We start from the raw sequence: 18,561 nt of genomic DNA on the forward strand, positions 1-18,561 counted from the left end.
CCCCCTGGTCCAGAGAGCCTGCCCAAGAACACACAAGAGCCAACTCTCCAACATCCCGAAAACAACGTTTCCCCTCTTGCACGCATAGATAGAATAGAATACTGGTATAGTCCCCACTCCTTTTGGGGTCTTATTTTTGTCACATTATTATATATATGTATGTGTATATATATATATATGCACAAAGGTGAAATTCATCCTCTTCTTTTTACACATCCTAGAAGAGTCTTGCTCAAGGAAACGCACATCGACACATTGCCTGGCCTGGAATCCTACGCAGTAGCGACGTCCATCATGGTTCCCCCAAGAATATCTGCTCCAATCCAGCACAACTCTGCATATTCACAGCAGTAACGGCTCTACAGCTGGGTCAACCAAGGGCTCTGGCTTCCCAGGCGGGCTCAGTAACCACTCAGCTATGGGGTATGCAATTCATATTTCAACACTATTCATACTGCCCCGTGTGTTGCCTTGTTTTCACTATGCCGTCTGAACAATATTTTCATCAAAGGTTCAGTTTTAATGTCACCATCCATGTAATCATAACAGTAAAACATGTTTACACTTTATTCACTAATCCCGTATCAACCTCAGTGGATACACATACCCTCAGCTAATAACAGCTTCAGCTTGAATGAAGCCTTTGTCTTCCATTGACAAACATGACCATTTTTTTATGACCCCCCCCATTTCTCTCCCTCTGCAGCCGCAGTAGATGCCACAGCCAGTCATCATTACATGGCTTCCACCCCTACCCAGCAACGACAGGGCCTTCCACAGCAACAACAAGTCTGCACTGTCGCAACGCATTTTTAAGTATGCAAAAACGGCAAAAATAATCTCAGGGTTTTTTGTGTTAAATCCAGTAATGTTATTGAGAAAAATGTTGCTTTTTAAAAGCCATGCAACCCATTTAGACCGGGAAATAATCTGTAATTTTTAGATTTATTTGGCTATTCAAAAATAGCAGATCTACAAGCTCATAGCACGGCAGCGAGTGCCACGCTATAAACTTGTATATCTGCTATTTTTGAATAGCCAAAGTATAAAATATCGATTATAAAGTGGTTACACGGTTCCCGGTTTGAATGGGTTAAGCTATAGCTATGGTGAGTTTGAACTTAGTGAGACTGCAACTGGCTCCTAGCACCACAGGAAGTCATTCCTGCCTGTGTTCACCAAACTCTCCTTTCAGCGTTAAAGCGTTTTACTGAGTCTGAGTCAGTCAATAATATAGCCTTGTAGTCTTTAAACATGCCCACGATACACTTTAGATAACGTATATCTGATTGTGCTATAAAAGTCTGCAATAACTGCTGCCAAGTAGCCAAAAATTGTGCAATAATTCACTGTTTATATTCATCAATGACTGCCGAGTGTGACCGTGGATCAGGCCTCTTCATGGAGCCCACCAGAAGTGTGACCTGGACCCGATGTGGACCAGACCACTCCACGGATCCCACCTGCCTATTTCTCTGTCTTTTTTTCTCTCTGTCTATCTCTCTCTCTCTCTACCCCCCCCCTCCGACACGGTCGAGGCAGATGGCCGCCCACCCTAGAGTCGGGTTCTGCCTGACGTTTCTTCCTAAAGTGGAGTTTTTCGTTACCATTGTCGCAATATTGCTTGCTCTGGGTGGATCTTTGTTGGTTGTAAAGTGTCTTGAGACAACTTGTGATTTGACACTATAATAAAATTGAATTGAATTGACCAAGGGCATCTTATTTTTCTCATTTGTCACCACACATTGCAGGATGTAAGAAAATATGTATCTCGAATTTGCACTTAACAAAGGGTACTTGAAAAGGATATGAGAATGCATAGTTGGGACCTTATTGAATATAGGCTACGCACGTATTGTTTTTATGATCCTGTTATATATATTGTTGTGATTTTCCCCTACCTAAGTATGCTCAACTATAGCATTTACTGTTTTTATAAATACATTTTTCATTTGCCTCACTTGTTCATGTTTACTTTGTAAAACTACATAACATGTTTCTAAAGTATCAAAGCTGGATCCCATGTGTTAAATTGCAAATTGATCAATGCCTCTAGCCGAATGATTTGAAACAATCAATTTGAGAGTCATCATGCATAGTGAAAAGGGTGACATACAGTACCAGGACAGATGTACATTTTTACTTATTTTGTGATAAACGGTTCTTAATCAAAGTGAAATTTGCATACCTGGAAAATAAACACCAGATTTTTTGAAGTGACAAACTTTTAATAACTTTTATGTTCAAATTACATACAAAACCATTTTAATCATGAGCATTCAGTCAACTGAATATTCCACAGCTCGAGTTGACAACCAATCTGAATCTTATAATAGCCTTTAATGGCCAACTGCTTATTCGTCAGACGATTCTGAGCTGCTGTGCTGTGTTCCCATCTCAAAGTCATCCTCATCTTCATCAAAATAGCCTGTATAATTGATGTCTGGCTCAGTGAAGCTATCCTCTTGATAAGGCTCTACATCGTCAATGTCACCAAAGACTTCATTGATGATTAGCAGAATTTCTCTTGCATGTTTTTTTCTGAATACAGGAAGGTTTCTAAGAATGTAGGACAAGTCAAATATGTGTGTGCCGTGTTCTACTACTGCATCTATGAGCTCAGCACTGAAACCAGTACATGCTGACTTGCTAGTGTAGACATGTGCTGTGTCTTTTTCTAAACAAACCATATACTCCTCTAACATTTCCCGGATAAGAGATTTGTCCTCTTGTGTTACCACTCGACATTTCCCTTGCATGGCAACATCTTGTTCTATTACCTCATGTTTGGGGATAGGCTCGTAACACTCTTCACCTGCACATGAACATACAGAGTGGCAATAGCTGCAGCAGACATGCCCTGGCTCTACACTTGTTGGCTGGTTTTCAAAATGACTGTACAGTGCTTTTCTAAAGCAGCTCTTAGTGCCAGTGTGTATCAGTTCTTTCACTTCTGGACCAGCCCTTTCAGGTTTTTTGATAGCATACAAAATTGCATGTGACTGCAACCCATTTCTGCCAGCCCTTCCAACTTTTTGAACAATGTCTTCAACATCCTCTGGCAAACCATACATTAGAACATGAGAAACATTAGGGAAATTCAAGCCCATCCCAAGAGCTGTTGTTGCAACAACCACTCTGCAGCTCCCCTCTCCACTAAAGGAGGCCAAAACTCTGTCTTTGTACTTTGACAGTGTATTGCTGTGGAAGATTCCTATAAGGTGGTTCTCAGCCTTCTGATCCTGGTCTTTGTTAACCCAAGCATCTTCTCCCAATTCTGCTTTAAGATAGGTGAACACTCTCCCAAGTGACTTCAGTGCTCTGCAATAGATTATAATGGGAGACATTGATAGACCCTTATCTTTGACCTCCTTTACCACCCAGTCCATACAGTTCAAGTTATCGGCAGGAACCCGAATCAGTCCCAGTCTGATGTTTCTCCTGTTTGGGCTAACAGTCACGAGAGTTGCCTCCTCCATATCCAGCATCCTGGTCACACGGCCTCTGTTCTTGTTATCAGCCGATGCTGTCAACGCTAACACAGGTAAACCTGAAAGACAAGTGCACATGTATCAGCAAACAAGCATTAATGAAGAACTGTATGCTACACTTTCTATAGCGTTGTAAAGGGGAAATAATTAGGTTATTTATGTTATCGGTAGCTTCAGCTAAAGACTGACGTTTCCATATATCATAATGTATTTTCTTTAAATGACAAATAACTATACTTGGACAGCACCAACTTCTATGATCTGCTCCTGTAGTGTATACACCCCTCCCCCTAATCAGGCTATAGAGGGGGTTTATCCTCCCCAAGTTGCCAGCACAACACAGCCCTCCCCCTAACCTTAAAAAAAGGGGGATTAACCTAACCAGGTTGCCAGCCCAATGCACACACAAAAGAAACAGCCCCCCCAACATTCCCCCCTCAGTTAGCAGCACAATGCAGCCCCCCTTCCAAACACAATCAATGCCCCTTTTCTGGATTGATATTAATTAATCATGTAGCATTACTGTGTTTCAAAACTCACCTTCTTTGACTAGGGATCTTAGTTCATTCAGCCTGGAAAAGGCTTCTCTGAAGGCTGGCTTCCCGTTTGCTCCCAGCCCCCTGGTTGAAAGAAAAAGACATCCTAAATTGAGTCTAGGTAGCAGCAATAGTAACGTGCATAGTTGCATTACAGCAATACAGTAACAGTAAGATCTGTTTAACATTTGGTCTGTTTGTGTGTGTTAGCTTATTGTTTACAATATAATATTTGACATAAATGTTACAACACTTCGTCTTGGAACTACTGTAGCCGTATTTAGAAACACGCTGCTCTGTTACTGTTTTGTTTTACAGTTTAATGTGTAGTGTAACAATTACACTATACAGCCATTTAACGGTGTTTAGCTTACCATTTGTATGCGACGTGAACTTCATCGACGACAATGCCAAGTAGGTTTTCACGATACACTTGTGATGAAAGCATATCACGCCATTTATCGCTAAGTAACCAAGATTCCGGGCTGCCAAAGACCAGCTGACATCGGCCGTCGAGGATGTCGGCGTGTGCTGCATTATCTACGAGTTGCGCAGCATAGAGTCCAAGATTCGTAGCCTCTTTGATTTGATCTGCTACGAGGGCAGTCAAAGGAGAAACGACGATCAATATAGGCTTCGGCGTCCCCAGTTCTTTCACTACCAGTGGAGCTAGTTGGTAAATTAAACTCTTGCCGAAGCCAGTCGGGAGGAGCGCAAAAACATCTTTTCCACGCAAAAAAGCCTTCAGTGCCATACTTTGCTCTTCTTTCAACGAAGAAATATTGTCCAGTTGAGAAATAACTGATGTTATTGCAGCTTCTATCGTCATATCGCTCATGGTAGCGGCCATGTTGACTAGTGAATAAGTGAAACAACTACAACAACACAGCAGCTTCTATATACCGTCACATCCGCTTTTGCACATATCCCGCCTTTAGCTCACGCTGATTGGTTCGGTACGAAGCTGATCTGTCTCAGGCTCAACTCTGTCGGAAGTCCCAGATGAGTGTTGTGTTGGGGAATATGTTTCCTCAATACCGCCCTCATCTGGCAGCGTCAGGTTAGGGTTATAGCCCATGTTTTTTGAAATTTTGAAAAAAAAAGTTATTCTCGTTTCTCATCATTTTGGACCGTGGGCTATAGCCCATATCGTACGGCATACTATAGCGCGCAGTTTTTCATCATTTTTGAAGATTTGAAAAAAATGACAAAATGACAAAAACGATGGGTTATAGCCCATGTTTTTTGAAATTTTGAAAAAAAAAGTTAGCCTCGTTTCTCATCATTTTGGACCGTGGGCTATAGCCCATATCGTACGGCATACTATAGCGCGCAGTTTTTCATCATTTTTGAAGATTTGAAAAAAATGACAAAATGACAAAAACGATGGGTTATAGCCCATGTTTTTTGAAATTTTGAAAAAAAAAGTTATTCTCGTTTCTCATCATTTTGGACCGTGGGCTATAGCCCATATCGTACGGCATACTATAGCGCGCAGTTTTTCATCATTTTTGAAGATTTGAAAAAAATGACAAAATGACAAAAACGATGGGTTATAGCCCATGTTTTTTGAAATTTTGAAAAAAAAAGTTATTCTCGTTTCTCATCATTTTGGACCGTGGGCTATAGCCCATATCGTATGGCATACTATAGCGCGCAGTTTTTCATCATTTTTGAAGATTTTAAAAAAATGACAAAATGACAAAAACGATGGGTTATAGCCCATGTTTTTTGAAATTTTGAAAAAAAAAGTTAGCCTCGTTTCTCATCATTTTGGACCGTGGGCTATAGCCCATATCGTACGGCATACTATAGCGCGCAGTTTTTCATCATTTTTGAGGATTTGAAAAAAAATGAAAAAATGAAGAAAAAAAATCCGCAATTTCCGCAATTTCGATTTGCGCAATTTCCATTTGCGCAATTACCATTTCCGCAATTTCCGAAATTCCGCAATTTGAGAAAAACGATGGGTTATAGCCCATGTTTTTTGAAAAAAAAAAGTTATTCTCGTTTCTCATCATTTTGGACCGTGGGCTATAGCCCATATCGTACGGCATACTATAGCGCGCAGTTTTTCATCATTTTTGAAGTTTGAAAAAAATGACAAAATGACAAAAACGATGGGTTATAGCCCATGTTTTTTGAAATTTTGAAAAAAAAAAATTAGCCTCGTTTCTCATCATTTTGGACCGTGGGCTATAGCCCATATCGTACGGCATACTATAGCGCGGGTTATAGCCCATGTTTTTTGAAATTTTGGAAAAAAAAGTTAGCCTCGTTTCTCATTATTTTGGACCGTGGGCTATAGCCCATATCGTACGGCATACTATAGTGCGCAGTTTTTCATCATTTTTGAAGATTTGAAAAAAATGACAAAATGAAAAAGAAAATCCGCAATTTCCGTATTTTCCATTTGCGCAATTTCCATTTGCGCAATTACCATTTCCGCAATTTCCGCAATTCCGCAATTTGACAAAAATGATGGGTTATAGCCCAATGTTTTTTGAAATTTTGAAAAAAAAAGTTAGCCTCGTTTCTCATCATTTTGGACCGTGGGCTATAGCCCATATCGTACGGCATACTATAGTGCGCAGTTTTTCATCATTTTTGAAGATTTGAAAAAAATGACAAAATGAAAAAGAAAATCCGCAATTTCCGTATTTTCCATTTGCGCAATTTCCATTTGCGCAATTACCATTTCCGCAATTTCCGCAATTCCGCAATTTGACAAAAATGATGGGTTATAGCCCATGTTTTTTGAAATTTTGAAAAAAAAAGTTATTCTCGTTTCTTATCATTTTGGACCGTGGGCTATAGCCCATATCGTACGGCATACTATAGCGCGCAGTTTTTCATCATTTTTGAAGATTTGAAAAAAATGACAAAATGACAAAAACGATGGGTTATAGCCCATGTTTTTTGAAATTTTGAAAAAAAAAGTTAGCCTCGTTTCTCATCATTTTCGACCGTGGGCTATAGCCCATATCGTACGGCATACTATAGCGCGCAGTTTTTCATCATTTTTGAAGATTTGAAAAAATGACAAAATGACAAAAACGAAGTGTGCCGGTTCAAACCGGCAAAGACTCATGTCTTTACTTTCCAAACCGATTTCAGAAGAAGAAAACAAACAAAAAAGATTTGTAGTAGTATCCAGCAGTTAGCTCAGTGTGATGAGAGCCTGTCCTTGGGAGCCAAGGGTCCAGGGTTCAAATCCCACATTATTCATAACTGTGACATTTTGCTTTGCACACTGATTTCCAGAAGGACAACTTTAAAGCAGCCCAGAAATTCACCATATTTGTGTGCCTCAATGGCCAAGCGGATAAGTCAAATGATATCCGTAGTATACCTAGTAGAAGTGTGCCGGTTCAAACCGGCAAAGACTCATGTCTTTACTTTCCAAACCGATTTCAGAAGAAGAAAAAAAAAAAAAAAAGGTTTGTAGTAGTATCCAGCAGTTAGCTCAGTGTGATGAGAGCCTGTCCTTGGGAGCCACAGGTCCAGAGTTCAAATCCCACTTTATTCATAACTGTGACACTTTGCTTTGCACACTGATTTCCAGAAGGACAACTTTAAAGCAGCCCAGAAATTCACTATGTTTGTGTGCCTCAATGGCCAAGCGGATAAGTCAAATGATATCACTGCCTAGCGCACTAAAGGCTACTAGTTTTGAGGTAACTTTTTGAGCAATAAAATTATTTTATTGCTCGAAAATCTTCCTTACAATGACATTGAGTTGACGTGTACGTTTTAGGGTAAACTGTTTTTATTTTTTATTTCGCGTGACTAGTCCGTCTAACATGGCCTCAACCACGGAGAGAGAGAGAGTGTGTGTGTGTGTGTGTGTGTGTGTGTGTGTGTGTGTGTGTGTGTGTGTGAGAGAGAGAGAGAGAGAGAGGGGCGGACTCAGGTTAGGCCGGCGCAGTGCCGCTAGAGTAGTCACAGGCAGTGGTAACGTTACGTGAAGCTCCAGGGCTCCGTGAGCCCTGTTCAGCACTTAGCCGGCTGAGGTCGTGTCAGCGGGGGGGAGACAGATAGACAAGATAGGTACGATGGAACCCGTCACGCGAAATTGCGATTATGCAACAGATTACCCTAAAACTTACACGTCAACTCAATATCATTCTAACGAAGATTTTCGAGCAAAAAAATATTTTTTCCACCTAACTTTCACCCAGCTATGAAGCTAAAAGTGACCTCAAAACCACTAGCATGAGTTGATAGCCACCAGGAACGCTAACTCGCAGAGCCCAGAGCCGCTCTGCCATTTAGCCCAGATACAAGATCAATTTCATTGGTCAAATTGTGCGTTCCCGTACGTACGTCAGAATCAAGATGCTAATTTTAATAGCCTTAATAGCTTCCCGAGGGCCGTGACATACCCGCTTTAAGGCCGCCCCTGGTTTATATATACACTTTCTATAGCGTAGAAAAAAGTTGACGAGAAGTTTTTGTATTAGTTTTACTTACGCACGCACGCACGCACACACGCACACAAGCACACGCACACGCACACACACAGTGACTGCATAATTCAAGGCAAAAGAAGGCCTTGTGTTTGCATGGAGAAGGCCCATGAATGCTGAATCCATCTCCGAAGTCAAGTGGGATGTCGTGGATACTTGTGATGGTTTGTGAATCCTTCCACTCGGCCTGAGGTTGTGTCCTGAAAGATTGATGTAACGAGACTTTTACAGTATGTGTCTGTGAGGCCCAATACTTCACAGCCAAACACTCTCTGCCTTCGCAACGCTGAAAAGACTCCTGGAAACAAGTTGCATGCAAAAAGAGTTTACAATGCAACGGTTGAGATCGAGGGATTTGCTCCTATAATCTCTGTAGCAGTATAGGCTGGGTTTGCCTGGAGCTGCCCTGTGTGCTGCGTGTGCACATCAACATCAGCACTGTAATCCGGCAGCATCTCATAGTAGGCTTACCACCCAGCATGACAGACAGACAGACAGACAGACAGACAGACAGACAGACAGACAGACAGACAGACAGACAGACAGATAGTTTCTTGGATTCCGGGCGCTAGCGCCTCCTAATGTCCAGCTTTGAGGGTTTGTGTAAACACAAACACTGTCCTAACACAAACATGGAATGCCATTGACAATGAATGGCCAGTTTTGAGTGTTTGTGCAAACACAAACATTGAAGACGAAAGTGAGGTCGCCAATTGTGATTGGCCGGAATGAGGTGATGATGATAAGAGTGCCCCGCGATTCACGCGGGTGTGGTTTTTGAGGGGCGCTAGACCTCCTATACAGCTTTTGACCCCACACGTCTCAATATTTTGCCATTGACGTGAATCTGTGGCAACAGGATTCTGATTGGCCAGTATGAGATGATGCATGATGATGAACGATGATAAGAGCGCCCCTCACTTCACACGCGTGTTTTAAGTCTGGACAACCGCCAGTCCGACCTAATTCCCACTGCCGTAACTATACTTAGGAAATCAAGGTCATGACCCCTGTTTTTTCATTTATTAAATAGTATAGACCTACTAGTTCTGGTTCTACATGAAGAAGAATTATATTTTCCCAACTACTGTAGCTGTTGGGTCTGTTCTTCTTTTCTTTTAAGTGACCGTTGCCACTCAGCAGACTGCCTTCAACACATTCATTAGTTGTACTTCCAATGTGGGAATCGCTATGCCTTTGATGTGCCCGTGCAGGTGACTGCTGAACTGCAATACTGTTTACTTTATCCTGTGGGAATTATTCAACATTGCGTCATGCCCCGTGAATCTAATATCAGAAATAACAAGCAGCAAAAGAGGGAAATGATCAATCACTTTGTAGCCTATTCTTTAAACTCCAGGTAAAGTTTAGAAAACAAAAGGCTTTGAAAGCGCTGTTGATAAGAAAACATCAAGGAAACCATGGCAGTGGAAAACGCTCACCGCAAGACTTGTGTTGACTGTCGAACATCTATTTTGTTCACCGGTGTATATATAGGCATGTCTGTCTGTAATAATTAGACTGTACGTTGCTCCTGGACTTCAATTCACAGGTAGGCATTATAGACATTATAGACACCCGTTTTCGTTTGTAAATATTAAATGATATTACGGTATATTAAATTAAAAATACAATCAACGGTTGATGTATGTTTTCTAATTAAAAGGAAAATCTCAATCTCCATTTTCAAATGGTCCGAAATGTATAGGGTTGATAATCAAACCCTATATACATTTCAGCCATTTGAAAATATCCAGATCCTCTGGCCTTGCAAAGCCCATCCTGCAAGGCACCGTACGAGGTGGCAGGAGAAGAGGGAGACAGAAGAAAAGATGGGAAGATAACATCGGAGAATGGACACACTTGAAACTCAGCGAGGCAATGAGAGCTGCCGAGGACAGAGAGGGATGGAGAGAGCTGGTCAGCAGATCGTCTGTGGTGCCCCAACGACCCCCCGGGGTTACGGAATAGGTGAGGTGAGGTGAGGAGATATACAAGCTCATAATGCGTCGCATTGCGACGCATTGTGAGCTTGTAGATCTGCTATTTGTTATTATCTGTTGAATGGTTGTAGCGAAAACCGAATTGCAGTGGGTGCAAAGGATTGTGGCCTGCCTGAGTTTATATGAGCATGCAGTCAGTTGTTGTGCAACCCATTTCTCAGCCAATTTGGACACAACAGGTAAAATGCTAATGGGACTATAATTTGACACATTTGATTGGTCACCAGCCTTACAAATGGGTGTTACAACAGCTGTTTTCCAATTACTTGGGAAAATGCATTGCTTTATTGATAGATTGGCCACCAGTGGTGTAAACTAGGCTAACTAAGTACAGTACATGCACTCATGGGGGGGGGGGGGGGGGGGGGGGGGGGGGATGCAAACGAACTGCACATTATAACTGCATGTTGGACAATGCACTCCAGGGTTCTTTGCCATATCGCACATACAATCTCACAAAATGGTTATTCCCAGCAAGAGAAGGGGTGCCAGATAGTACAGACCTCTGGGGGCCCCAGCTGGTCAACAAAGTATATATTATATAGTGGTTAAAAGTCACGGCTCTTAGCTTAGGAGGTGGAAAGCTTATTCTGCCCCCACCCCCTCCTCCTCCTCCCCCGTTAAATCTGTTCTCATTAACTATTATCAAAGCCAGAAATATAAATCCCAAGGACTTGGGTTTTGCTTAAAGCGAAATGAAGAAATCCTCTTCTGATAGAGCCCCCACCCCCCCAAGTCTAGAGAGAGAGACCGAGACCCTGAGAACATGCATGAATTTACTGTATTGTACTGAAGAAGAAAAAATAAAAGATAGAATTCCCCCCACTTCTCTGTATAACGTGACCTAATTCCTAATACCTGGGGGACATATGAGGCATCTAAGCTCCCCATGTCTTCTGTTCCAGCACTCATGCAGGGCAGGGGGGGGAGGGAGTACAATGCATACGGACTTTTTTTTTTAAATACAAAGGGTGGGAAAACCCAGAATGTTTCCATACAACCTGGAACTTCACAGTATTGGTTCTCAAAGTGGGGTCCTTGGGGGGGATATAGTACCAGAGGGGCCCCCAGCAAAATGAGTTAATATAGCGTCACAATCATTTTAACCACTTTGAACCATGCATATTTGGCTATATTCGGTATGCAAGCTCATAGCGCGTCACTTTGTACCATGCTGTGAGCTTAATCTGATATTTCTGAAATATCGTGCAAACTTAAAGCACATTATAATTGCTTCGGTGTGTGCGTCCAAAAGCTGCAATGAAAGTTTCTCATGTGTTTTGTCTCATGGCCATTTATTTGTAATAAGGATTCATAACTTGTTCCTTGGGGGTAGTTTGATTCTCAAGGTTTTGAATTTGTATTCATATTTTTTATTGAGACACTTTTCACACTTGGTTACATTTGGCTGCATTGCCATTTGAGCAAAAGACCATTTATGGGACAATATTGGCTGCGTTGCCATTTGAGCAAAAGACCATTTATAGGACAATATATGTACAAAATAAAATACAGCAATGCGGTGCATGCATGCATGTGAACAAAGGAGATTAGATTGGTTTTGTTCTCTGCAATGATGCGTCTGACAGCAGAAGCACTGTAAGTTAAATAAAATTGTCCCGTAAATGTGATGCATTTGCATGTGACTTTATGGTCGATTGTTACAGTATGAAAGTATGGACACACCTGCTCCAGACCATAGCAATGATTACAATCAGAATATAGAGCTATTTGAGGCGCTCGGGTGGCGCAGTATAGTAAAGCGCAGTTACTAAGTACTGAGTACATTTACTTAAGTACAGTTTTGACGTATGTGTACTTTACTTATGTATTTCCAATGTCCAATACTTTTACTTCTACTCCACTGCATCTCAGATCCAAGTGTTGTACATTTATTTGACAGCTTTAGTTACTATAGTTACTTTGTAGATTTGGATTATTATTTAAAAAAAAAACGTACCCACTTCAGCCATATATGAGTTTTGGCTATTTGAAAATATCTGATCGACAAGCTCACATTGTGAGCTTACAGTTCAGCTATTTTCAAAATGTTGTTTGAAAAGTTGAAATGAGACATTCCGCAATATAGGCTAGTACTTTCTAATTTGGGTATAGCCTACATTTTGATACCAATGCTTTTGTACTTTTACTCAAGTCAATTTTGGAATTCCGGACATTTACTTCTATATTGCAGTATTGATACTTTGACTTGAGTACAAAATGTGAGTACTTTTTTCCACCACTGGTAAAGTAGCTGACCCAACCCCACCACGGAGGTTGTGGGTTCAAATCCACTGTAAGTTGCATCCGGGTCAACCCCATGGTTGGTTCTGTGGTCAAAGAACATTGGTCAGACACAAGTCAGACACAAGACGGACAAAAGACAGCTGTCTTGAATGTGTGAACGCAGCCCAGAATTTGCACATAATGCAGGAGTGCTTCCAAACTCACTTAGAAAAAGAATCACCTGCAAGGAATGTCTTGACAGGAAGTAGCTCATAACATTTCTACGGTGGATTCTTTATGATAGTAAGACGATAATGCAAGCTTTTCGTATACAGCTCTGCAATGTCGGTGAGTTTGACGTTATTTAATACAATTAAATAGGACTGTTTCTGTTTTCTGTTTGGATGAATGGGCTGTCTATGGGAAGTTGCACCTATAGGTAGCACCTTGCTGGCAAGATGGCGGCCGTGTGCATATAATATTGTGGGGGAACAGCTATAAGCCAGGCGGGGAGGGTGATATGATATCACTGCACGTAATCTGTCGTGTGTTGGGCGGTAGTAGTACGGAGGCTCTACGTCCACCCGGGACATCACACTTTCCGCACCTTTGAACAAACATGTCGGCAGCGTTGTTGCCCTCCGCGTTTATGACTGTATATATTGGTATTAATTGCTGTATGGGGTCGTTATCAGAAAAGGTCTGCGCCTCTCTGTGGATCGAGGGGAGCTATAATGTGTGTCGTCGTCAGCTCATTGTGGCGTTTATGAAGATGAATATGCTGTGCTCCTGGAGCCATCGTTCAGTGCATTATGGGGGAGAGATGGACGTCCGGTTGCACTCCCATTAGGAACCATTAGCACAAGAAATTGCCCCGGACCCGCCCACCTCTTCACTGTTGAACACAAATATTCTGCTCATTTCAATCCATTAAATATATCCAGGGCTGTGTGTGGACCCTGTCGGCAGAAACCTTGTATCTCCATAGGCCTTTTATATTATAACCCCCCCCCACAAAAGTAGCAAAGAAATCACACATCTAAGCTCACATTAACTACTATTTGTCTCCACCAGGCCGAAGGCATGGGGAGAGAGTATGTTTTGCACTCTGTCCGTCCGTCCGTCCGTCTGTGAACAGCTAATCTTCGGCACCGTTAACTCGGTCGATGCCAAATTTTGCACACACACTCCCTGGATGCCAACGTTGAACCTCTGCCCCAAAATGTCCAGAACGGCCTGTTATAGCGCCACCAGGAGGGCGCTCTCACACAAACACACACACACACACACACACACACACACACACACACACACAGACCTGTGCCCAGAAGGGCACTTTTTCTATTTTTTCTCGACAGCGACGATATGCAAACAGGCACGGCAGGGCTACAGCAAGCAATACACATGTTCATTTGAGTGAGTCTAACAGTCACTTATCCGAAGCCAAATATTATTATAGACAAACGGGCCAACGGTGCCGGAGATTAGCTGCACACAGATGGACGGACGCACACACAGGTGGTCCTACCCCCCCCATGAAACTTACAAATCCCAAATGTTTATAAACAAATCCCATGTGTTTGTAAACAAATCCCAAATGTTTATAAACAAATCCCAAAATGTTTATAAACAAATCACAAATGTTTATAAACAAATCACAAATGTTTATAAACAAATCACAAATGTTTATAAACAAATACCAAAATGTTTATAAACAAATCCCAAATCCCATGAGACTTGGTCCTACCCCCCCGACCATGAGACTTACTACAGGTCAACTGGAAGTGGTCCTACCCCCCCCATGAGACTTACAAATCCCAAATGTTTATAAACAAATCCCAAATGTTTGTAAACAAATCCCAAATGTTTATAAACAAATCCCAAAATGTTTATAAACAAATCACAAATGTTTATAAACAAATCACAAATGTTTATAAACAAATCACAAATGTTTATAAACAAATACCAAAATGTTTATAAACAAATCCCAAATCCCATGAGACTTGGTCCTACCCCCCCGACCATGAGACTTACTACAGGTCAACTGGTAGTGGTCCTACCGACACACAGACTGACATACGGTGACACACACGCGCACGCACGCACGCGCGCGGACGTACGGGCGGACAGAGTGCAAAACATACTCTTCCCAAGCCTTTTGGCCTGGTGGAGACAATTATTGGTCCCATTATAGCCTGATACTTCGTCACCCGCAGCGAATAGACCTATATGAGCTCAGAATGCATGGCATCTGCCAGTGGTTCTCAAAGTGCGGTACAGGGACCCACACGGGGCGTTAAGCCTAAGGGGGATCCAGGGTGAGCTTGTAGATCTCCTATTTTCACTATCATTTGAAATAGTAATTCATAATTTGTATATACCCTTCCTAGAATTGTAGGTTAGTGCAGTCAAAAGTATAGGCTACAATAAGTAGTAAGTACAAATACTTTATAGGCCGTAACACTTGATCTATAGTTTTGACCACCATGCAGACTTATGCAAAGGTTGATGAATTGACTACATATAAAGGAATAAGTCAAGTTGGAAACAACAACATTTTTGTGTCATTACACACTGACCAAAGTTTGGCCGAGCCAGCAGTCTTGCATACAATATTTTCAGATGTAAGTAATTTAATTTAGGGAGTCGTTGAGATGACAAAGTTTGAGAACAAGTGGTTTTAAACAAATTCAGAAAGAATCACCCAAAAGCAACATAAAAAACAGGTCAAAGCAGACTTTGCAACACTGGAGATGAGTGCCACTGTGCATGCAGTTGTTGTTGTTGTTGTTGTTGTTGTTTTTTTTTTTGTTTTTTTTGCCCTCCGCCCACAACTTATAAAATATTAAAGATTGTATATATTATTGTATATATAATATTTTGATTGGAATAACATAAATATCACTCCTGGCATTTCCATATAAAGTGTAATGTTTTCAGTGGAATAATGTTTGCGCTCCAAGGACAGCATAATATTGTTAATGGAAAAATGTGTAGAGACCTTCCATTTCCCCCAGGCTCTCAATAGACCAGAAACGGGTCTCATGGTCGCATAAAGTCATATAAAGTATAAAGTACAGCAGCCTTGTGTTCCTAAAAACAGAAAGATTGGGTATTGGGTAAGACTGACCTTATGTATCTTTAAGGACCTTTCACTGCTTTGTCTCACTCTCAACCATTACTATATGGCCGCGGTAGATTTTTTTTTTTTTATGTTGCCACTACTGTTGGAGCAGCCACACAGGTTCATCCCGATGTTCTGGAGCATCTTTGTAATGTTAGTGTTAGTAAAAAGCAGGTAAAAGAGTAAAGTTTGAGGCAGACTAACATCAGTCACTTTTCCATTCACTGTAGTAGAAGGAGGTGCGGGGGAAACTATACACTGGGGAGGCGTGTCACAAGAGTACCTTTGACATGAGTGCATGAAGTATTTATATATTTTGTAAAATAGGTTCCAGAATGCAACATGAAGTATTTATATTATTTGCTACAACAATGCGCTCCAGGATGTTCTGTGTGTGGATCTTGTTAGTTGTTGTGTTGCGCTCTGGCACACTGTTCAAACAGTGACCTTTGACACTGTGCATAGTGCGTGTACACACACACACACACACACACACACACACACACACACACACACACACACACACACACACACACACACACTTAATCATTTATTTATGTCCACATACTGTAAGAGATACAATACAATGACACAAATATTTATGTAATTTACAAGGTGCTGTACAAAATGCAGTCAGCTAATTTTGGACAAATACCCACACACCCTTCAGGGACAGCGTAGGTATCGGTAAATATGGTCTTTGACCAATTTGCTTTTTTGGCACCCCAAGTTGTTGGAAGCCTCTTACAACCAAATTACAGTATGTACTGTACATGTCCTAAAGGCTGCCAAAGATAAACACAATTGCACCTATAAACTATCTCTGTGGACTCTGGAGGAGTGGCTGGAATCAGAAGGTTCAAGCCATTTCAAGAGACTGATCTGTTTCCTCATTCAAGGTTCAAGGTTCTTTATTAGGCCTGTCAAAAAAAATCGATTCGAGTTAGAATCGCGATTCTAATGCTGTCCGATTCAGAATCGATTCTCATTTTCCTTTTTTCTTTTTTTACAAATGTACCTGTGCATGCAATGCATTATGGCCTGGGTTTCTGCATAGTGCATTTACTACCAGCTAAGCTAAGCCTGCCAATTGTATTTATTTTACACCTGTTTTAATACTAATGTATTGTTCTGGTATTGAGTGAGAAGAGATTTTGTAACTTTTGTACTGGTTCAAATTTGTGCAAGCTAAATACATGAGACATGTTCTTACTCTTGGATTTAACCTTTGTGTGTTTAAATCATTCAGTTGATAAAACCTTTACAATTATACAAGCTTTTTACTAAATGTACTCTGCTTTCATGCCAGAAGACTGGAGTAGATCATGCTAAAATTCTATTTAATTGTTTTTAATAAAATAAAATAAACTGCTTTAGAATCGAAAAAAAATCTTTTTTTAATCGAGAATCGGAAAAATCGAAAAGATCGTTTTTGAATCGAATCGTCACCCCAAGAATCGGAATCGAATGGAATCGTGGGACACCTAAAGATTCGCAGCCCTATTCTTTATTATTCGTTTCCCCCGAGGAAGACATTTGTCTTAGACAAAGGGCCCGCATGCAAGCGTATAGCCCTTATGCCCATGTCGCCGCAGAGCAGCGCCAACTACATACTGTACATGTTTCTTGCAACATCAAAGAAAAAGAAGGAAAAGGGAGGGGGAGGGAGGGTTGCATACGCGTGAATTCCGTTCGTGTCCGAGCATAGGCGTGGTATAACGCCCCGCCTGCCTGTGATTGGCCTATACCGACACTGCCCGTGACCCGTCTTGACTGTCCTCCGAGGTGGACATGCTGGATAGTCTGATGCGAGGTTATACTCCGTGTTGGTGGGGAATAATACAAGTTTTATTTTTGTAGAAGAGGCAAACTATAAAGCCGTTTGCTTCGATGGAATAATTGATTGAACACGCACGCCATACTATATGATTTGATTTGCGTCCTAAAATAAAGTGTTTGTGTTGATGTTTGTGTAATTGGTGTAAACTTGAAACATTATTGTACTATAAAAAGGTCTATTTCCCCTTCATCTTTTTAGTCTAATAGTATTAGTTTACTACAATTAGATGAATACACGATAATCAACACATCGCTTTATTTAGAACACACCCAAATCAAGCAAACGGCATAAACAAAATGTGTTTGCCTCTTCTACAAAAATAAAACTTACAAGTTAGTAAGTTGTAAGTTGTAAGTTGTAAGGGCAATGTCAGTAGACCAATCACAGGCAGGCGGGCCGTTACCATGCCTATGCTCGGACAGTAACGGAATTCACGCATTGCATACACTGGTGGGGGGTGGGGGTGTTCTACAGAGAGGGGGGAATACACGAGGGAGGGAGAGAGAGAGAAGAAATGCGACCGCCTTCTTGAAGTGGCGAGCAAAGATTGACAACAACACCAACATCTCATGTATCAGCAGAGAGATGGGCAAAGATTCAGGATGCAGAGTTGAAACATGGAAGGTTTGACACAGACAGTGTACAATGTTTAGATATGTTCTTAATGTTTGTTTAGGGCACTAAATGATGACGTCATGTGGCCAATATATAGTCTTATTCAGTTGGCGCCCCTCACTTCACACAAGTGTGAATTTGAGGGGCGCTAGCCCCTCCAATGCGAGGCTTTCTGAAGTTACGCCATGCAGCCAAGTCTATTGCTTACTTGACTTATTCCTGTAGGCTCCTAGGTGGAGCATAGGGCCTCAATCACA

At 41.4% G+C, this 18,561-nt stretch overlaps 2 long non-coding RNA genes across 2 annotated transcripts; one reads left to right on the forward strand and one right to left on the reverse strand.

Annotated features, from left to right (window-relative positions):
- Nucleotides 1-1,708, forward strand: LOC308316683. Its single transcript, XR_013964190.1, has 3 exons — nucleotides 1-104; nucleotides 222-423; nucleotides 707-1,708. It is a non-coding gene; the product is annotated as an uncharacterized lncRNA (long non-coding RNA).
- Nucleotides 1,709-2,530: 822 nt separating this feature from the next.
- LOC308316596 lies at nucleotides 2,531-4,857 on the reverse strand. Its single transcript, XR_013964183.1, has 3 exons — nucleotides 4,402-4,857; nucleotides 4,032-4,111; nucleotides 2,531-3,550 (listed from the first exon to the last, which is right to left on the reverse strand). It is a non-coding gene; the product is annotated as an uncharacterized lncRNA (long non-coding RNA).
- Between the last annotated feature and the right edge of the window lie 13,704 nt (nucleotides 4,858-18,561).

This window comes from Protomyctophum bolini (assembly GCF_963924005.1).
Source record: "Protomyctophum bolini genome assembly, chromosome: 6".
NCBI lineage: Eukaryota > Metazoa > Chordata > Actinopteri > Myctophiformes > Myctophidae > Protomyctophum > Protomyctophum bolini.